The sequence below is a fragment of the Aphis gossypii genome, chromosome 1 (assembly GCF_020184175.1).
Source record: "Aphis gossypii isolate Hap1 chromosome 1, ASM2018417v2, whole genome shotgun sequence".
In the NCBI taxonomy this organism is placed as follows: domain Eukaryota; kingdom Metazoa; phylum Arthropoda; class Insecta; order Hemiptera; family Aphididae; genus Aphis; species Aphis gossypii.
Genome location: NC_065530.1, coordinates 10,516,988 through 10,541,650, shown reverse-complemented (window position 1 = coordinate 10,541,650; position 24,663 = coordinate 10,516,988). Strand labels below are relative to the sequence as shown.

Here is a 24,663-nt window from a genome sequence, read left to right as displayed (position 1 = left end):
ATATGTGATGTGCTGTGCAGAGATGAGATTCCAATCAACTACCGTTGCGGTCCCAACAGCCGTTTAATATTACGGCGTTTTAGACAACATAAATCACCAGGGGAGCCGGGCCGTGGCGCTCGCGTGTCCGTGTACGATAAACATCGTTCGTATTCATATAATATGATTGTATACAATATCAATATCGTATAATTATTATTATTATTTTATTATTCCTTTTTCCCGTGCACTAGGATTTGAAGCAATCGATAATCCGCCGAGTATCGAAATACTTCTCACCGGGACCCCGGCCAAGAGTCGACCCGGTGTACGATATCATATGCATCGCGGGTATATCATGGTATACTTATATTATGTGTACAGGAACCATGCCGGTTCCACGTTGATAATTAATATTTCCAGTTATCGTTGGCGTTCGATAACTTCTGCTCAATTGAATATTATAAAACTGTTGCTGCAGAAATTCACATAATCATAATAATGTATATTCAGTCAACTGTTACAGTGTACACAGTACCTACACAAATAATTTAAGCACGATTGATATATTTTTTTTGTATAATATTACATCGTTAAAAAAACATTGATTTTATGAAAAGTGTCAGTTAATTCACTTAGTTATTTAAAATTTTAAAATGATATTTAATATGAAATTGAATATTATGATGTGTCTCTCGAAACTAATTAACTTCCGTTAAACAAATACATAATTTATATATCATGGAAACAAAACACTGTCCTAGTTTATGCAAACGGTTTTAATAATTAAGTAAAATTTAAAATTCAAATAATTATTAATTAGAACAAATTATTAATTAAAGATTAAAATATTTTATAAACACATTTCGTGGATATCTAAATAATATACCTGTTTTGTTTTCAGATTACAATTTTGTTATAAACGTATGACAAAATATTTATGAACCAATGAACCATCTGCATTGCTTTCAAAATTATTGTTTATAAAATCATAAATCAAAAATTAAACATAAGTAATTTAAATTAATATTAATATACTTTTATATTTCAATACCTACATGAAAATATAAAGGACCAAAAGATTATATTATATTCGACAATTTAATCTGTTTAATGATCTCCATTTTTTATGCAAGCATATAAAACTGTTTCAAGTATAAATTTAAAATTAAATCGAAAATACATCGTAATTACATTTGGATTAGGTACTGTAAAAACAAGCGCACGCTAATGTGTAATTTTTTTAACTAGAAGCTGCGAATAATATTAAATCTGATACATATACAGAGATAAATAGAAATCTAAAGAGAAATTTAGTTTAATAATAAATTATTCATTCAGTACTTTTGTACATTACTCATCCAGTAATAAATTTCTGTAAATAAAAACAATTAAAATTATAAAAAGCTGTATGAAAAAAAATTGCAATTCAATTTTGAACAGACACGAGTATAAATAAAATGCCAAATAACAAATCGGTAATATTTTTATAAATTAAATTAAGATTTTTGATTAAATTAAAAGATATACTTAACATAATATTAATTACAAAAATAAGTTCCTAATGGTAAGTTACATCTGGTGAAATAATTAATGAATGCATGGTCTGATTATCTTATTTTTATAAATATAACTATATAAAATAAAAATAAAACCACCCATAATCGATCAATGAATTACATAGTTTTTGTTTAAATATATATTTTTCCATATAAATATGACAGAGAATGTAGTTCAATGTCGTGTGATTTTAAAAATGTCAATGATATTTGATATTAAATTATTATATTTCAGACATGATGCCATTTAAAATTAAAAATATAATTATATTGACCGACGCATTCCTTGGTAGTGATTTCGATTTAAATACCGTTTATAATCCTCGTATGCGTTTTATGTAAGTGCAGTGTACTTATTTTTATTTTAAAAAAAAACTATAATATACCATCGAGCAGTCACGCTTTCTGTACAACGCACACTCGTCCGACACTTCAACGATGCTTTAAAAACTTTAACGACACATTAGCGTCTTATGTGTTATTATTAGATCGAGAACTCGCGGTTATTTCAGCCAGTGGTAAAGTACGTATAGGCGTCCTATTATGATGATGAAGTTATATACTTTAGTATGCGCACAAACTTATTGTATTATAACCATACCAGGATCTATGTAGACGCTTAATAGACAATGGCACCGTTAGACGCGATTGGAGAACAATCCCTAAAATGTTTGGATACTTAAAAACTTTGTCGGTTATGAGTCGGGTACGTATGAAAAAAAAAATGATAATATTAATAACGACGATAAATTAACGTCGTAACGGACCCGCATTTACGAACGGGCGTGTTTCATCTACTCGCCAGTAGTATATCCTTAAATCCTTTATCATTCAGTCTTGTACTATAATATGCCATACACGTTATATTATTGTTTTCAGTTATAGCATGAATCCGATTGTGGCACAAAATTACATTTTTACCTTTTTCATATCCCGATTGCGGCCCATACAAATTAGGTAGAATATATACTGTTTTTATTTACTACTGAAACTAATAAATATCCCGGTTTTTAACAATCTACTAGTAAGATGCAATTTTTATATAAATATGATACAACGCATTCACTCAAGTTAAACAATATTTAACGCGAAATGTGTTCTCTAGTTTTTTAAAGATAAATTGCAAGATTTCAAAAAGCTAGTGGGACGCAGTTATATTGTGTTGTTATTACTTATCAATAATAAGTATACCTAATTATTATTACCTTAGTGTTGGTGTTGTTTGGTTGTTCATCTTACAAAATGAAAATAATTTTAAGAGATTTAAAAGCGGACATTTTCGAAATGTTAAGTAAAAATATAAACCAATATTAGTAATATTTAACTTAAAATTTTGCCTTCATAAATTAGTGTTAGCATATTTAAGAATAAATGGTGTTGTAAAAAATTAAAATTGTAAAAGTATATAGTTAAAATACACTAGAAAATCCCAAGACTGGCTTATATTTTAAAGTTAATATATATGAGTAATGATGAGTACAAAAGTGAAATAATTTGATATATTTATGAAGTTTTATTTTTAGTGTAGGTACCTATTTTTTATGTATACGTCGATACGTTATTTTGTTAAGTATTGAAAAACATATTCAAATGTTGAATGCAATCGGGATACTTATTTTTGGGATGCATTTTTCAGGACTAACTAAATTCGGAACACATTCAATATTTGAATGTACAAAAGTTATGGGTAGCAATACAACACATATACCTACCCATAATATTACATACAAGTTGTATTATATAACGGAAGCTACACATTTACACAAAAATATTATATTAAATATTATTAGTATTGTATAAAATCATCATAAAGGGTGAATTTGATATCATAAACTATAGTTACACCCAGCACCGTAATTAGCAGACATTCTGGGGGGTGCAATGCACTTCCGAAGAGACCTAATCATTTCACAAGAGGGCCCCAAGACTATGTGCGGACAGTGAAAGATTGTTAAAAACCAACCAGACACTACTGTCGTTTCAATAGACTCTGATGTCAAGGTTACGCGGTATTCTCTTTCTTGATCTCCCTCGCGTACGATTTTAATAATATTAATAATAATGATGTATTCGACTTACGAAAATATATCCGCCCCCTAACCACATAACCAATGAGCACTATACCAGCCGCGGTCAGATCTGATGCTGCAGTGAAGGTGGTGGAGAGTTTGAAGAGCCGAATGACTGCCAACGATCATAATTAATTTAGTGGCAAGCGCCCGGGTCAACGAGTTCGGTTTTACTCGCGGAGAATTTACCGGATTTTTCTCATTCATATTCAAGCGTTATTTCGTGAAAATTAAAAAAAAGAATAATTATGATTTCGTTTGATTTTAAACTTTAAAAGGAGAACATTTCTCTAGATTCATCTAAAAACGTTAATTAGGATTTTTATTTAAATTTGTTTTTTATATACCTACTTCCATTAATTTTTACTTGAACTTTTTTAATTTTGGTAAAATTATTTTTAATCTCACTGCTAACGTTTTAAGGTGTAGTTATATAGTGTAAAATATATTATTGACTCAAAAGTCAACTTATAAAAAACTGTGTCAACAATTAATTTTAAACAAAATTGGTTTATGGCTTAAGTTTTTGTAGAAAATAAAAATTATAATAATATAATATAAGTAGTAATGTTTTAGTACATAAGTAAAAGTAATGTAAAAAAATTAATATACGAAAGTATGTATAATGTATGTACTTAGTAAATAGTTGTATTAATATATTTAAGTAGTCCTGATCAACCATATAACCTTATATTTAATTACGATTACGACATCACATTAACATAATTAAACTTAATAGTTAATAGCTTTTTTTTTGTTGGACTATATACTACACATTAAATATGTCTTTCAATTTTATTAGCTATAGTTAATAATAAACCAAGTAAAATTTGTGATCGTTTTTTTATTACAACTAAAATAGCTTAAAGCAATTCAAAAAAAAAAATGTAATACCATGTTCTTTTTATGAATATAAGTAGGCACTAGGCACCGACATATTAAATTGAACATTTTAGCAACAATTATTTCTTTTATGTATTCCCGATACAAATTAAAAAAAAAAAATAGGTCGTTAACTTAGATAAGTAAGACATACGTAAAATTATAAAATCATATTTTTTAAATTTTAATATTTAAAAACCCAAAATTATGATAGTATACAATATACATATAAATTTTATCAAACTTATTAAATTATATAATTAAACGGTTAAAAATATTTATAAAACTTTTGTTTAAAGTATTTGTGCAAGTCATTTAAGTTAATTTACTCTGGATAGTAAGACAAACAACATATTCTACCAACTTATCCTATTAGTACTTTCGAGTATTATATCAATATTATTTAAAATATTGCCGTGCACACGTTAGGTTAATAAAAATAAAGAGTATTATACGAAAAATGAATATAAATTATTCAATAAACGCAACCAATACACTTTATTATAAATCCGTTGATCTCACTACAGTCAATTATTTACGTCTGCGTGACTGCATCGATATGTACATTATTAATTCTCGAGATTATAACACTGGAAAAAGTTCCAGCTAGTCATTTTTAACCGTGTCTAAGATATAGAACTCGTGGAATTTTTTTGGCAGATGTTTTATTTTAACGCGTACGTTTGTCATATTTTCTCAGCGGAAGTTAATTATAATGTTTAATCCCGTTAAATGCGTAAACCCGTATAAAAACCACAAATACCCGATGCGCACCAAAAAAAAAATTAATAATAATAATGTTCGCGATCCTCGGATTAGGCCGAGTTTGCCAAGAATTAGTCTAACCGTGTATCATCTTATATAGTAATCTTTATATCGGTCGTTTGCAACAGCCCAGTGTAATATCAATTCGTGCGTATAGTATACAGTAGTACTTTTTTTTAATATATATCATCCGCTATGTGTTCTTAGAATGCCAATCTCAAAATTTATTGGAAGACAAAAAACATAATGTTTTTCTTATAGTACATAGCGTTCCTATATACGTATACCGAACCGGCGGTACCACAACATTTATCGTATTATTTTTCAATAATTTCTAATTTACGTCTCAGTGGCGTCCGTCTAATAGATTTTTGGACTATAAAATACAACTCCATACTAAAATTATAGCATATATTTTATAGTAGTTGACAATTTAAAACTTTTCTAGAAATACTTAATATGTTATATATATATTTTAATGCATTTCAATCAGTCGCGACCATTAGATCGATACAATATGGGACGTTTGTGCCACGATAACGAATTATTATTATTATTATTATTGTGTTTCATCATCCGAAATGCACTCGACCACTATTATATTATAGTATACCATATATATACTGCCGAACACTCGTTAACTGCAGGGTCCGTGTAATAAGCGAAATTCATTATACCGCCTTCTTATTTATTATGTATGTTGACACTCCATATATATAATATTATATCACGTTATTAACATGGGAATTAGTCTTATGGTACACGATTTCTTAACAGAAATTCCTCGAACTTTGTCAAATCATATTCGTATTTATTTATTTATTTAAATTTTTTACGACGTTCGAATATTCGATCTGGCCACGTTGTGACCCATGTGTGTCCACTGCAAAGTGACACGCGGTGTGGTCAGAGAGTGTTGAGCACTTTAGTAGTGGCCGATGCACAACGTTTGAATATGTATATTTATTATAATTTATTATAACAATATATATAATGACTAACATAATATGAAAAGACCGTTCCGAGGATACTTGAAAAACCGGGAACGACCGCCGTCCGTTATTGCAACATCGCGTGACGCGTTGCCGCCGCAAAATTTTAATCAGCGAAATATATGCTATATAATATTATACTATAGGCGGATGCCACCATCTCTCTATGGGAAATCTATATAGTAGTAACAACGGTATCGGTATCATAAAGTGTTCCGAAAGTTTGGATCGTATTCGTTTTTTAACTCTATTAAAACATGACAGTCATCCGGAAATCGTAATTTATTATTTAAAATTATAATGTTACATCGAAATCCGATGTCATACGTTTTCAGACGTTTCAATTCTCCAAGTTCTGATTGATTATTGTGTTATTTTTTATAAGCCTAATATAAGTTATTTAACGGGGAAAAAATAAAACTAAAAAAATAAAATAAAAGTATCTCGATAATATAAATGCCAAATTCATTAATATTACGATTACCGTTATGTTGAGTCATCGGATAACATAATATAATATAACGATAATTATTATAAATTGATCGTATGTATTACAATTCTTCGATCACGATCGTTAGGTCATCGTCGTCCGTTTTAATTTTTTATTTTAAAATAATACGTGAAATTTAATAGACACATTCTCTTTCTTTCTTTCTCTATATATGCACAAATTTTATAAATATCGCTAACATACATTTAAAAGAAACTAAATTATTGTTAAGCATTTTAAATTGATACAAAGTGACATTCAAATAATCATAAATATCAACGATAAAGTCAACGTGTATATTATGACTATGTATACAATGTCATGTAATGGGTGTTTCGTGTTCAAAATCTAGAGAAATAAAATACTTATCTCGAATTTGAGAAAGTAAAACTTTATTATGTACCTACTTCAATACAATATAATAAAAAAATAACGTAAAAAAACCCCCTTTTAACATACAATGTTACTGCACTAAAATACTAGCTATTATCGTATTTTCACAAATATTTTTATTTCTCTGAATAACATTTATTAGTCTAAAAAATAATAATAATTGGACAATAACACTAAAAATGGTGGTACAAAATGTTCAGATTGTTCGTGTATAAGATATATTATAACTGCGTCGTCATTTGGACGGTGCCGCCGAACTTAATACTATTAATCCCGTTGTACGTTGAGCCTGCTGACAGATTTATTGGTTTCAGCGGGAAACTATTTAATTTTTCATCTTAAAAAATTAAAAATTTGTCAAACCTTATACCTAAAGATCATTTTATGTTGTTTACATTTCACCAAATAGTCACTGGAAGTGTGGGAGTATTACATATTTCAATGTCACAAAAAAAAAACTGATAAATCGGCATATAATATATGTATGTATATATATAATATATATGTTATATATACATATATATGTATAACAGTAATATGTAAAATACTAAAACATTTATATAAATTAGCCGAATTCACGATTACACAAATACATCGAAATATATCCAATTTAAAAGTTTTTATTCACCGGAAACGCTTAAAAATGACAAATAGCAATGAAAACCACACATTAAAATAGATACTTATTGTGTTTAAAAATATAATACCTATACATGTAGAAAACTTTAATTACATCCAGCACTGTAAAATAGCATGATCATAAACAATTTATTTTATTTAGTATAATCAACCGTAAAACAAGATCCGTTATTCTTCAAACGATTGTTCTTAATAATAATTACGCTATAAGGTGTAACGATCATAGCAATCCAACGGCTAATATTAAATTAAATAGTACGTATATCAATGTTCAAACAAGTAAATGACCTATTTTAATAACAAAAAAAAAACTACATGTTTTTATATACTTTAGGTATACATAAAATTATCTTCACACAAAAAGTGTATTAATAAAATTACGCCACCGTAATAATTGTACTTTAATATTAACACGGTACCTATAAAACATTGTAATTAATATAAGACTCGTGACTCGAATAAAATAAATAAATTTTTAAAATTATTCAATGGATTAAAATAATAATAATTAATAATATGAACAGTTTATGAAAATTGTATGTTTCTAGAGTTATTCGTTTTTGAAATAGAACAAATAATTAAAGAAATACATTTTGTCAAAATTTAGTTTAGTATAAAAATAATTGTTTTTTCTCAAATTTTTGTTTCTCACCAATTATAGGTTATGTAAATTATTAAAAAAGTAATTGATTCCTCAAATTACTGACTAGATATACAACTTTGTACTAAAAATTACCTCCAGAGTTGAAAATAAAAGAATTATTATCTCCTTAAAATATGATAACAGACATAAGAAACACACATCATTGTAAAATAAGACTTGTTAGTTACTTAGTATATTTAACGCTCCGCCCAGAATCTAAAATCCTACTATAAAATAGTTTTGATCGTATAGCAACTGACAAGCAAATTCAAATTGACGCATTCTGCTATATATTTTTTATAATATGTATAATAGATAAATTTTTGTATTATTTTTTAGCTTTTATTTTTTATAATGAAATTTTTGTATTATATTTAAACAATTGTGTGTCAATGTAACAATATAAAATAAACGTTTAACTTAAAATTATACAATTATTACTTACAATTTGGTAACCAATGTATTTTTTAAAAAAATAGGTAGGGAGCTAATTCAATAGTAAATATTTAGAAGTCAATTCAAAGGGGAGTAACCCACTTGGTTATCGTTTGTGTTCATGTAAAATAGTTGCAATTTTAATTTTATTTTTAATAATTGGTACAAAATATAAATTAGATAAGTAGTAAAAAATATAAATGTATTTATACTCTATACTCTATAGTAGCAATAGACTTTGGAGGTTTAGAAAATTATCACTGATACCCCGATTAATTAAGTTAACTAGTGAGATACTTATTCACTATATGGGTAAATTGTATATAATATCGTATGAATATACTTATAAAAATAATATTAGTGAGCATTGTACAGTCCCGAATAACACATCGTCGTTTATAGGTACACATACCTATGTAAATTTGTTTTCGTTTATAGATCGATCATCGATCGTATTTTAATTTTAATTATTGGTTATTAAAAAGTTTATGTTTGGTGAAAAGGGAACTAAGTTGTTGATAATTATTTTAAACTAAGTTTACTTTAAAGTTGATAGTTCTAAGTCTATAAAATTGAGAAGGGAAATGTGCATAATTAAACGGTAACCAATACCGCATACCTTAATAAAATACTTTTTCAAACGGGAACATCCAGTTCGGCATGTGGCATTGGGGCTCGGAAAAAATTCAAAGATATTTATTAAGGGCAAAATATTCGGTGTTTCCGTATTGCGGACAAAGTGACAAAAACTATGTGAGTTGCGGACGAAATCTAAAATGGTAACATACGAATTGCGGACAAATGTCCAATTATTATTATAATAAATTTCGCAGTACCTATTCAAGTGTTGAAATCAGTAGAATATCATTTATACAGACTGTTTCAAAAAAAAATTTTGACATAAAATTAAAACTTAATTATATTAATATTTGGGAGCCAATTCAATTGGGCTGTACAGCACCGAGACCGTCTTTTCTGTGAATAGAGATACCTAGGTTTGAATCAAAATACCATACGCTATATTATAAATATATATTTTATTTTTTCCTTAGCGAAGTCGTGTAATACAACATATTAAACTGGCTATATATATTATAAAGTTTATGACATAAATGGAAACCTTTATAGTCATATTACTTTATACATTATACTTTTCGAAAGTTCCAGACTAATAAGACATTTAATCGTTTTATGTTGTTATTTAATAATATATTATACAATTGTAAAGACTTACTGCGATGGCCAACAGGAACACGGAAAGTCCAATACTGACGAAGTCCATTTTTCGTCGATCAATTCTCATATTGTAACCGTTGACAAACTCCTCGGTCATTGAAATCCTATACAACCGAGTTTATATCTATGGTGTACTATAATTTTATAGACACGAATAATATTTTTCGTAACAAACTGGCCACGCAAAAATTTAACTTTATAGAAAAATATAATGCTATACCTACTATCATTATTTTATCGACTAGCACCTGTGCGAGAGGCTAAATGTCTTACACAAAACGTCATCGTTTATCTACAGTTTAAATGAGTCTATACATTATCATCGGGATACGTGTGGCTTTTTTAGCGGACGAACGAAGTATCGAATTCTTGTTTATGCGGCCGATAATACGATGCCGTTTGCATAATACGAAAAAGAAATGTACGATTTTATATAATCAAAAAATAAAGACTAATCAACATTGATTATTACAATATTGAGATGAAAAATACGCCTATACTGAGAGACAACTTATACAGTAGGTAACACTACTATTATAATTTATAATAGTTATTACAACAGGAGATAAATTGCATCGACGCCGCCTGCTCTATACTGTTGGACACCAGTGATGAACGTATAGGTACGAGCGCCGGGCGCTACTCTGATGTCACGGCTGTCCGGACGGATAAAAAGGGCATAACCGTTTGGTGATTTACGATTCATAAATAATAAATCATAACGTCCCAGACATGGACTTTGTACACTGTAGACGTTTTCGTATAAATATGTATGGGGGAAAATGAATTCTTAGCTTATTATAATGCATGGTGAAATTTTTATTGATCTATTGAATTTATTCCGATTTTACTATATAAATATATTATATAGCCAAATAAATAATAATACGCATCATCTGCAAAATTCTTGGTTTTAATTTTGTATAACACGCACAGTGATCGATGCCAATACAATATAATATGATTATGACATATTGCACAATTCGAGTTATAACATAAATAGGTATATATTTGTATAGCAATTTAAAACTCAAATAATTGTCATAACGGATACGGTTTATAAATATTAGCTAAATTCTCAAACATAATGATAATAATAAATTTAATAATTTATTAGTTAAAATAAAATATCGAAAAATAAACCATATAGTACTACTATGATGCTACTGAGAAATGGATAAAAATAAAAATATTTAATCTAAAAAGATATCCAATATATTTTTAAGTTAAAAGCCAACATAAAGTCATTAATAAAGAAGGCATTCATCCAAATTTTTTTTTATAATAATAATTGCTTGTTTTTATGGAAAATGTTTACCTCTAATCAATCATAAGAATATATAGAATAGTAAAGAACATAATTGAAATTCAAACAATTTTTTTTTTAATTATAAAATTTTCATTGAAAATTTCCAAGAAACTATAATATATTTCTTTGAAACATCTATTTTTATTTAATTATAGTATGTACAAACATATTATGTTTAATGCAAATAAACAATACAATCGAAATAGGTAAGTATATAAGCTATAAAAAATGTAAAATACCAAAATCTGAAATCGATGTTATAACGATTAGCGAAGAATGAAATAAGATATATAGATACTTAAACAACAAAAGAGTTATGGAAAATCTAATTTCTAATTGTTACTGTTTTTAAGAGTAATACCTACGTTCCAAACTATAATATTTTTAGTTGCTTAATTCAGCATAAAAGCGAATAAAATATTTATGAATAATACATTCTAAAAATGTAGTTAAACAAATAAATCAAATTTAAAATAATGATAAAAACATTTTGTTTAAATGTATACAATAGTTATTAAAATACTCTGAGCTATGGTGACTCATACAATTTACACGATAAATTTACAAAATATTATGTCCAAAATCATATAACTTTTGCTATAGATATGAATATTAATAATATTACATATCTAGATATAATTGGACAATATTGTACACACAAAAAACCAAACTAGAGAAATAAAATTACCTTGTCATAAAAGTTTTTTCATAATATTGGTTTAAACTATATAGTTATACTTAATTATAATATATATTAACATACTAAGCTAGTCATTGATTATTGATAAATAATATATATAAAAAATCAAATAAAACAAAAATAATAATAATATTTTAACTATATACGAATATATCAAGTTATAAAAATATGGTTGTGTAATAAAAATGTTATGTATAGTTCGTTTACAGTAAGTAATTTATATAACCATCATTTATCCTTATGAATTTTTAACAGTAAACATATTTTTTTTATTATTTAGCTCTAAACCGACCTAGCTATATTTACTTGTGATCATAATATTTATGATGATAAGTTAATGGAAAATGAAACATGCATGTATGAGTGCCCGTTTAAAATATTTAAGTTTCACTTACACTATAAATAATACACTTTGGCCAATTTGTTACATAAAATAAAAATATTATGAAAAGTAAAACTTTATACCACTTTGAATTCGTATATGTTTGTTTGCATAAATTATTACCGTCGGTAACACTCACGCGAGCATCGAACCGCGTACTGTTTACAGAATCCCATTGATAGACTGCTGCGTGCCCCTTAAATCTTTCTACGATGCGGTGCGCATGCGTGTAGCGTTCAGGTAAAAATTTTTTTCAAAAAGCATTAGAAGCTAATTTTGTTATAAAACCAATACAAACTTTTAAAACGTAGAGAATAGAATAAATTAAAAATAACAACCGTCAATATAATGTAAACTTTGAAATTATCGTAAGCTCAAGAGTCAAAAATAGTATATTAAATTATATTTATAATAAAATATTTATTATTTACATAAATATATATATATATTTAATACTTGAACTATCAAACATTTATTTATACACTACCTATACATACGAATATTTTTTTTTACTTAACAATTATAAATGTATGTTATAAAATGTAACAAGTGAAATTAGTTTATTTCCATTAGAGTAAGACTTGAGCTTATAAAATTAATAACAAAATATCTTAACTTAATAATATTTAAGTCATCATATAACTAGTTGTTACTACTACGTTTATACTCATGGTATATAATTACTTGAAGTTATCAGGTATAAAGTACATATAACACATTATGTATGTACTTTCTAAAATGGAACAATTAGATTTTGTCTAAATTTGGTTACATTGGCAATTTAGTGTTCAAAATTAATGTAACTTAAAATGCATTTATAATTAATAAAACTAATCGCTACCCATAAATAACTCAAGTTTCAGTTAATCATTTATTTACGTTGTGTTTTGAGTAAAATTAATTCTAGTCTGAAATGAATTTAAAAAAAAACTGCTTAGGCATATAATTAAAACTTTATAGAACATTATAATCACTTCAGTTGTGACTTAAGTAATTTATATAACCATTGTAAAATAGACACGCTGAAAAGGTTCAATTTAAGTTATATAACATACGAATTATGTATTAATATAATATTATAATAATACAATATTATGCATAAACACGAAATAATTTTGATCACAGCATTCAGAACTACCTACGCATTGACGCTTCAATGAAAATAGTTTCTTTCGAGTCCATCACCATCATTAAGTTAATAAGTATTACACTGTTTATGTAGGACGTGAATATTATTAGGATTCTACATCAATAATTATTTATAATAGAAAATATTTGTATCAAAATGAAATTTTAATTTATTTGAACTAAATCATGTAGTAAACAAGTGGTTTAAGTGAATTTACTAAATTAATGAATGCATTGATTTTACACTGAAATTTTTTGGGATAAAATGAATGAATATAAAAATTAAGTTAAGATTCTTATAGAGTATAGACAATGGCCCTAGTCGTCGAGATAGTTATGATTAATAATAAATCTTAATCAATAAATCTGTAAATATTTTGGTTCTAGGTTTCTCCATACGTAAGAAAAATTCGGAAGAAAATCAACAGACGCAGATTTTTACAAGCTTCTATCGGGTTGTTTTTATTGTTTTAAAATTTATGCATGTAAAAAGGGTTAATATTTGTGGAGTCGTGTTCGAATTTTGAACTAAATATTAACTTTTTTTATGTAATTCTTTAATTAAACTTTTATAACAGTAAATAATATACGCAAAATATCATACAAATCTGTAAACATAAAATATAAATATATTTATAACGATAAAAAGTAAAAACATTAAGTTATATTTCCTATATCTATAATCTTAAATACAATAGATATTGTTCCAGATTTAATATCTTATATATAACAAAGCCTGTATACTTATAGATGTAATAAAAAATATAATATAGAATCAGTTTATTGTTTATTGAAGCTGAAACCAATGCGTTTTATTTAAGATATTTTTCTAGATTATTTAGATAAAATTAATGTATCGTTATTAAATAATTAATGAGATTAAATAGAGAACGATAACATTGAATTAGAAATACTTGTACAACTAATAGAAGTGTTAACTAAAATTTTTAAATCGATAATCAAGGCTGGTTTTGCGATCAAAAAAATAAATATTTTCCATTTGGAGATGTCAACACTCAGCAGACACGAGGTCTACGAAAAAATAATAATCACTACATAATAATATTATAATAATAATAATATATAATATAAGTTAACGTCACGCACCAAACCATTGGCAATGCATGGCCTGGGGTAGATTTGATGAGGATAACGAGTATTATGACGGAGCACGTCAATTACACGGTTGAACATATTGTGTTTTAATCCACATTGTAAATGTATAATTATTATTACGGCCACCGAACAACGATATCGATTATTATCTACCTAGTACCTACCTATATTATAATATGTACCGGCTTTTCGGTGAGCCATTATAAGGATTCTGACCGGTGCAGTGTTTACACGTACCGCTAGACGGCTGTGAGCAGATTTCGCCGTTTCGTTTCCCGAAAAATACAACTTTTAAATATATTTTAGATTTGAGTTGATGAACAACAGCATGGTTTATCCTGTGATGCGTTAAATTATAAATTGTTAATGTCGAAAAACATTCATTTATATAAACCCAATCAAATTTATTCTCGTACCGTCAATATACGCGGCTAATACGCATTTCTAACCGATGACCGTGAAGTAAAAAAAAATGATCCACTCTATAATAAATCGTATTAAAAACAGATTGGATAAATATATCAGCTATTTAGTGGGTTAATAAATACACTAGGTCTGGTTTTGGATAATGAAAATAGAACGGCTTCTATGCCCACGCAAAAATCAGTTAGTATTAATTCATTTTTCCCGCCCAAAAGCCATGACGTCAGAAGATGAAAAAAATTCATTTGAAAATAGACCGCATGCTATAAAATATTCATCTACTTTATTGCACTTTTATAGTATATTGTTATTAAAGTATAGGTACTGGATATTGTAAATAGTTGAATGGTGATAATAATTAACAATACTATATAAAAACTGCAACGTATATCATGAATATTGTTAAATGGTTTATACGATATAGGAAGGTACCTCATCCGTATATTTTTTAACAATATTATTTCATCGAATGATAAGCATAAAATTTAAACATATAAAAATTTAACATTACGACTTAAATCTAATTTATTTTATTAATTATATCAACGGATCGTAAGTGTGTTTACGAATAAAAAGTTGTAAGTTATAATACTGTATATAGATATAGGCACATATGTATACAATTAAATTTTATTAGCTAATACTATAAATTATATACATTTAATTCGTATACGAGAAGAGATACTTATTTATATCTTTTATATCTATGGTTCAACTATCTATCTCAATCAATAATGTATGACTGTGTAGGCACTTTTCTGTTAATTATAAATTATAATATACCTACCCCCGCGTACCATGTCTCCTAATGCATGAACGCATAACATAGGTACAGATGAGTAATGAGTATAAATAAAGTATAAACGAATAGAAATGAAAGTTATGTTTATAATATTTTGGCAAATTGACTGTTATATGTATTTCTATTCCGTAATATATCATTTAATTGTTTACCGTATAATTTAACTTATTTTACAAAAAAAAGAAAGAAATCATGACATCAGTTGTTTAAAATAAACCAATGATCTAAATATACATTGTACTAAAATTTAGGAGTTATCAATAGTCTTGAATATGTTAGCTATAAAAATAAACAATAAATTATTTATCAAAATATGTATAATGCAAACACGTTTCAACTTCAAAAATGTTTCACCACTCAACTACTTAACTACTGAATATAGATTAAAACCAGTCAATTTTCATAATAATACCTACCCATGAACCATTAAACTATTTCATTGGAGTATATATAGATGGTACTACCTATGTACTAGATATAAAAGAAGATATTTGAATTGTTTATTGAACTTGATTTCATCAACATAGTAAATTATCTAATGTCGTGCCGTCTGTAGTAGGTTTGGACACCACAAAATACGTTCCAAAAACATCTACTATAGAAACTAGCATAGAATTAAATTTTTATCTTGTGGGAAAATAATACTAATAAAAGGTTTGATTATTCAAGTTAACATTTTATAAACCATTTTATATCAATTTCTTAGGTTAAATTTACGTCCAATCTTAAAATAGTCAAAGTTTGTTTAAATACATCATTGGATATAAAGTTTGGTGTATTTCAGCCAAAATGTAGGTGTAAATTTGTAAGAAAATCAATTTTGGTTTAGCTCGACTAGAAAGTTAGAACAAATCTGAATGATACACACATCTATACAAATTTTAAATTTCTTGACTTAGCAGTTTGTGTATGTGTGTGTACGTTGATATACCAATTAATCAATTTCGTTTTTTTTACAAGTATAATACCTGAAATTTCTAAATACTGAACACTCCGGTCACTAAAATGTTTTCATCTATTCGGAAGAGTTCACTATTTAGAGGGTTCAGTTTCTTGTTTAGTATAAGTCATTAAACATAAAATTTAAATTAAATATAATATTCATATTTTTAATATAATAACTAACTTAATACTGAGTTTTTAAAATAAAAAATATATTCTTTATGGTGTGAATGAAATAAAACAATATTTATGTTTTTTAATTTCTCATAGCTATTTACGATTTTTAATGATTATTAATTAATTATTTTTAATATGAGATGCGATTGTAAAAATATCATATTTAAATATACTAGCCTCAACTTATCTAAATTATAATGAAATATAAAAATAAATGTATAACCTGACATAAATTCATGTTTCTATAAAAATTATTTAGATTTAATAAAATTCATAATTTAATGTTATTACTTATTATAAATACTATAGATGAATTATTATCTATATTCTATAATACCTACACGTATTAAATCTAAAATAATCCTAAAACGTTGATTCTACTTCTAAAACTACTAATTTAAAATAAATTGATGTTATAACACACCTTTTGAAGTTGAATATGTCTAAATGTATATTATATATATATATATATATATATATCATATAGCATAAAATAATATGACTATACACTATATATATTTTATTTCATATGGTATAATGTGATAAAAATTACAAGTTACAAAACGTACCAATTAGTTTGCAATTTTTATCTTTCTGGTTTTATACTGAATATAACATAGCCTGTAGACATAATTTTCTGAGAGTAAATATGTATAACTTTAAAATATAAAACTACTACGTGTTGAAAGCCGTAGCGTATACATATTATAATACATATTATTTACATTTGCATATTAAAACTCGTATACATCCCTAAAAAAATAAACATAAAATTAAATCGTATTATGATGAACGAGTTAAATTACTAACATAAACACTAAACAGCTTACATCGCACAGGCGTTATCACAGTAGCGTTTAATAAATAATATCAACGTAAGAGTATACATGATAGGTACAAAAATACACCATAGACGGCATTTAAGGATAACTGGATAAATGTCAAAAATCTAAAAAGGATATTATCACAAAATTAACTTGTCATTGTGTCGTGTCTCAACTAACAAGATTAGCTGTATTATATTTTAGATGTTGAGCAAAGTGAAAAATGTATTGGTTTTACTATATTATGTTTCTTTCATTTTTTTTTTTAGTATTATATATTTTATCTGTGAGTATGTGAGTAGAAATGTGAAATTACTCTAAAAGTTTCATGCGATATTTTAATACAATTTTAAATTTGTATTTTTATGACAATAAATCGATCCATTTATAACAACATCAACCAAATGTTATTTTATTGTATTTTATTTAAAATAATATGAAGGTAAGAATATAGTTCTTATAAAAAAGTAAAAAGAATAAAAATTCTGGAAGTAAAAATTAGATTTGTTACATATAAATATAGTATTATATACTACAGTCTTAGATACTTACCAATATAAGAACAATATTTTCAATGACATAAAAATGTGTAGTGTTTATGACAGTACCTATTATTTTAAAAGAACCACCCTATCACAATAACAAATAGCAATTTATTATATTGATTTTCATATTCAAGTTTCAAGTAGGTATACTAAATTATGAATTCCACATAAAACCGTTTCGGGTTACATATTTAAAAAATATATTACAATAAAATAATAAGTATCTATAATGTATTAACTGAAAAACAAAAGCATTAACATAAACAGGTTAAAAGTTTAAAAACATCCAATGTTCTAAAATATAAAAAAAGATCGAGGATAAGCCACAGACAGTGTTCAATACACCGTGTTTATGGGAACGGTATCGATGAAAAGTAAAAATCATTATCACGCGAAATGTATTTTACATGTTCGACAAAATGTTTTTCATTGCCACAGGCCCTAACTTAATAGCTATATTAACTGACTATACACAAGAACCGATCGTCAGCGTTATCCTTATTTCTTCAGAGATATCATCTGGGAGGGGATTGAAAAAAACACTACTAGTCTGGAAGCTATTTCGTTCCGGTACCAATTACGATCACTAGTGATAACATTTTTTTTTTGTTTCTTTTTCTTACTATGTGCGATACAACAATCAAAACTTTATAAGATCTTAGTCTCGAACACAAAGACTGTATGTATAAATCCATAGAAACATTAAGTTCTATATGTGTATTCAGGAGGATTAATCCTAGAAAACATGCGTTCGATGTTTACTAAATCCACCGTTAAGTACAAGACACTGATCTCATGACATTCGAAGCAGTATGTATTTTGGATTGGATTATGTTAAACGTTATTAATGTGTCCACTTCTTTTGCATTTCCATACGGTCATAACTAACATGCACGTCAATCATCTAAATATTTTATTTTAAAATCAGTTATGTAATCGTTTCTTTTAAAAAGTATAGAAAATTAATTTCTCATTTTCTCGCATGTAAAAAGTTTTAGTAAAATTCATAATAGTTTATTGTAAATAAATGATGCTGTGTACAATACATCATAATATATTTATAGTGGGCGTAACAATAGAATTATTAGTATTAATAAGAGGAGTCGAAAAGTTAAGAAACTGAACCTGTAAAAAAAAATCAGTAGTCCTGAGCCTGCTGTCTCAATATACTCGTAATCCGAAATCCATTTATTATATTATCAACTATCATGATCAAAGAGTAATAATTTTATAGACACATATTAAAAGTATATGCGAAGACAAAATTCTTTTTATAACTAGTCCGGAATAACGCTATTTTATAAGTAGATACGCACATTTTTATATTACTACTGCGTCAATAATAAAATATACGCTTTACCAGTAATTAAATAGTAGCTTCCTAACACTAAATAAATCACAACTTTTATATAATTTGATTCCAAAAAAATATATAGACATATACATATAGCTATATAATACTCGACTACTAGTAAGTACCCATAGTATGATTAAGTATTATATTCTTATATAAGTACGCATATTGCAATCATATGAGATAACATATATCAAATTCAAGTTTAAGTAATAAACAACTGTACTGTGCGGAAAAAAATTCCCCATAAACTTGCAATAAAAATGAATACATCGTTATTTGGAAGCATTTTTTTCTTTTGTGGGAAATATGAGGAGTAGAAAAATAAAATATTGAAAGGTCCAAAACAGTTAGTGGCTGTGACCCCAAGACAAAATCCCGTGTACAAGCCGGCAGGTGCGCGAGTATAACGGAAAGTATATAACATATATATTATGTGTATATAAATTGCACGGCTGATGGTCTCAATAGTCAATACTACAATGAGGTACTTTTTTTCCCCTGAACCGTTTTAAAAAGTGTGTACGCCTAGTTTTCCGGATATTAAAACTATTTAAAACGCGACCGGTTCGCGTGAGGTTATGAGCGAGCATGTGTATCCATTGCCCAATAAACGGTAGTTTTAATAGAAATGCAAACAGCCGCTCTAAAAGAGCGTTCAATAACGTTTCCGCACTATTGAACCGGACGCAAATCGATAGGTACAATGTATGTACATCGGTGTACAGCATAATATAATATCATCAAAGTACATTGTATAGAAGTTTACCAATTATGTCTAAAATGACCTTTCTCTGTACCAATTGCATTCAAAAAATTTTAGGTCAATAAACCAATTGGCTAAATAGCAGCCGTTGATAATTTAAATAACTACAATAAATTGATTAAGGAAAACTTATAAGTTAATTATGAATTTAATAAATATAGTTTTTTTTTCACATTTAATCAATTCTTGTTATTCTTCAATTATTTTAGTTTGTATACGTAATAATTTATCATTTAAAAGTAACGAGGGTGTTCTTTAACCAAAAATTTGTTTAAAATTATCCATATTGAAAATTGTAACCTTAAACTAGATACTCAAATTAACACTATACAACTAACAAAATAAAAGTATCGACTATCATCAATGTGTTATTCCATGTAAGGTATTATAAGCAAAAAAAAAACAATTAGACTAATAAATATCTGATTGATGAGGAAAAATTGTTTTCGTCTATCGCTCAAATTTATACTTGTGTTTGTAAATGTGCCTTCTAATAATGATGAAATATCATAACATTCCCGATACTATTATAAAATTTATAACTAGAGACTTAAACTAGTAATTAATTGATTAATACACTTTTAATTTTCAAACATTTTTTTTAACATTTTTAATATATAATTTAATGCTAATTGTATAGTATTGAACAACAATATTTAAAAAAAAAAAATTTAATTCAAGTGCAATTAGTATATTGACCATACAAATAAGAAGCATAATTATTGGTACACTGGCTCATAGTAGTAAAATGTATATTATTATTACAGAATTTTCAAGTATTCTACCATATTATATGACCGTAGCAGTGTAGCAGTATTTTCCTACATAGGCCACTGCGATTACGATAACGATGATGTGAATCATCCAACGCTCAAGAATAGTAACAAACTTATAATTATATTATATTGTATACAGGATGATTTTTTTAACCCCATATATAAACGTTTTTATAAATATTTTTTTTATAAATACCTATTCAATATTTTTGAAAAAGAAAAATTATATTTTTTATAGTTGTTATTTTTACTTTTTCGAATAAAAATATACATTTTCAATTTCATATTCCGGTGTAAAATATTTTCTTGAGTATTTCAATATACAAAAATAAGATTATGAACAGTTAATTATAGTTAAAAGTATTTAAAGTTTGGTAGAGGGAAGTGCAGTGGCACAGGAGTACTTAAGTACTTCATAAAATGTCTTACCACTTCTCCACTCATCTAAACTTTAAAGACTTATAACTAAGTAATTAACTACTTCACCAACGGAAAACGGAGATTTTTGTATAAAAAGTACCTACTCGTTTATTTTTTAAGTTAAAAAGTTTATATTTGCATATTTTATTAGTCAATTACATGTCGCCATTTGAATAAACTACTTTGCTCCCTTTGTATAGCACCGGATCCCTGACAATGTTTAGAGGGTAATGGACGTATTTTTGAGGAGCCCAGAGTGATTTGCTCGACAACACGAGCTTAAGCTATTCACTATAACTTTACGAAAAGACTTGCATCGTGTTTTGAATAATAGATGGTCATCGTATATGGCTGGAGAAATTTTTGAAAAATAAAATAATTAAATATATGATAGGCCAGTAAAATAATTAAGACTAAAAAATTAAGTATTGCTTATTCATTAATCATTATTTTCCGTGGTCTACTCAGTATTTAAATGTACAAAATAATGAATTTAAAAAATAGGTAGGTATGTGTTATCGTTTAAAAAAGTAAAAAAATTAAGAAAGATATGAAACAGTAAAAAATATTGTTTCTTATTCTTAATGACATAAAATTATTTTAAGCAAATATTTCCAAAAACATTAATAAATATTACTTAGCGCGCCGTTATAATAATAATATATTCTTAGCCACGCAAAACATTTGCATACCGTTGTCTGTTAAAATATTTAATCGTTAACATACGACAGATGAGCAATGTAGTATATGTATATATATATAGGTACTTAAATGAATATAAAAAAACAATAGCGGGGAATAAAAGTTTTCATGTTATAGTAAAAATTGTACGTATCTATATCTAAAACGGCGTTTTTGTTCAATTATTATTGTTGTTTACGATTATAATATGTTTAATTTTTTTTCAACTATTAGGAATAATTAAATAACCATGAAGTACTAGGTACAGAACAAAGATCCGATGATAATTATGATTGGTAGTGATTGAGAAAAAAGTTAAGCATTTTTTTTCCAATGAATATATTCAAACTGAAATTGGTATAAAAAATAAGATACGTATCTACACATATGCTAATTATATTCAAAAAAAATATTTTTCTTTAGAATTATACATATACTATAGTTAATATCTTAATAAAAATAATATTACACTACGTAAAATATCATTAAAAAAGTATTGCAAATAATTTTTTATAGGTATTTATCAATTTTCAAATTTTTTAAATTATCAGTAATGAAAATAATATTATTGTATTTGTATTATCTAAGTAACTTTTAAAAACATATTATTATTTATTGAGTAAGAGCAATACGGTCATAATTATTTCCAATATTTCAGATTTATTTTATTAGGAAACAAAATATTTAAAGGTACCTACCTAATATTATTTAAATAAATCCCTTATTATTTAAATACATTATTATTGTCTATTGACATACTTCGTGCGTACTGTGAATTATCAACCAATATCAATTTTAGTAGAAAATTATGAATTCATAACATTTATTAGAAACAAATATTAATTTTTAAATCAAACAACAAAATGAACTTGAATAATTAAAACGTGAAAAATGCAGTAACAGTTATATGCCTACAACACATCATACATATTACATAACTACTGAAAATTTATCACAATTAATTATATACTTACATATATATTTTTTTGTTAAAATATATTATATAAATATAATATAAGTAATATAAAAGTCTACTAATGTAAATCGTGCGACTAATATAAAACTTAGCGAAAGGTCAGCAAAAATAAAATATTGAAGTCTCGTAAAATGAAGTTCCTAATAATATATAGTTTATATCACTAAATACAGACTATGAATGCCTAATAGAGGGAATACAAAAATGGTTATTAGCACAAAGAAACAATAAAAAGTACAAAATTATGCGATAATATGCAATATTTGTTAAGCTATAACATGATATTAATCAAACATACATATTCATAGAAGATCTAATTTACTTATCACTTATCAATTATCATATTATTTAAATTAACTTTAAACTTAGAAAAATGAACTACAAATTATCAAAAAATGATCACTAATAAAAATCTTTCTCGAGTACAATACATAGGTAATATTATAATATTTATAACTCCATAAATGTTAAATACCTATAGTCCATCTAAAACATATAATTTTACGTGTACAAGTTAGATTTTAATCAATGTTTTCGAAGTAGGTTCCTATACTATGTTTCAAATAATCATTTAAAACTACCTATTCACAAATAAACACACCCATAAAATAAGTAAACTAATATAATAATAAAGTATCTTAAACATTGGCAATCACCTTATACAATTATAATTAATATATTGGTACATTATAAAATATAATATATTTATTGTAACTTAACCTACGCAAATATGTATTACGCAAAGTTGTACATTATAGTCTAACAATAGGTCTCATCAACGGATCAAATACCGCTCAAAATACGCGACCTATAATTATTTCGCATCGTCTAACTCTTCTTATTTTAAACGAGGTTAACTTGTAAATTAAGCAATATCAATCATCTACTGACACTCCTTTGTTGTGATTGAACGTTCGATGGGTACTACTGGAAGCAAGCCAGAACACAAAAATATGATCTCAGTAAGTCGAGAAAAATGTAGGTACCTATATAACTTATTTTCAGAGTATCAACATATTTACTTCAAAAATCTAACCAATGTCACATGCGTATTCAATTACGAATAATAATTATCTCTTCTAAATGACACCAAGATAAAATGTCATATTTATAAAATATACTTCATAAATTCATACAATGTATTAAAGTTTACTCATTACCCAAAAATGTATCTATAAAAAATCATGATTAAAACCTAATATATGCCTCACTAAATCTTAAATCTAAAAAGAAAAAGATAGGAAAGATTAAAAAATATAA

At 26.3% G+C, this 24,663-nt stretch overlaps 1 protein-coding gene and 1 long non-coding RNA gene across 2 annotated transcripts in view; one reads left to right on the top strand and one right to left on the bottom strand.

Moving 5' to 3' along the window:
* LOC114130789 (uncharacterized) overlaps nt 1-14,264 on the top strand; it is a 44,473-nt gene extending 30,209 nt beyond the window's left edge. The window contains exon 3 of the long non-coding RNA XR_003592946.2: nt 13,989-14,264. This is a non-coding gene — a long non-coding RNA (uncharacterized LOC114130789). The remainder of the gene's footprint in view (nt 1-13,988) is intronic.
* LOC114130781 (thrombospondin type-1 domain-containing protein 4-like) overlaps nt 1-24,663 on the bottom strand; it is a 59,898-nt gene that overhangs the window by 8,834 nt on the left and 26,401 nt on the right. The gene's annotated exons all lie outside the window — the stretch shown is intronic.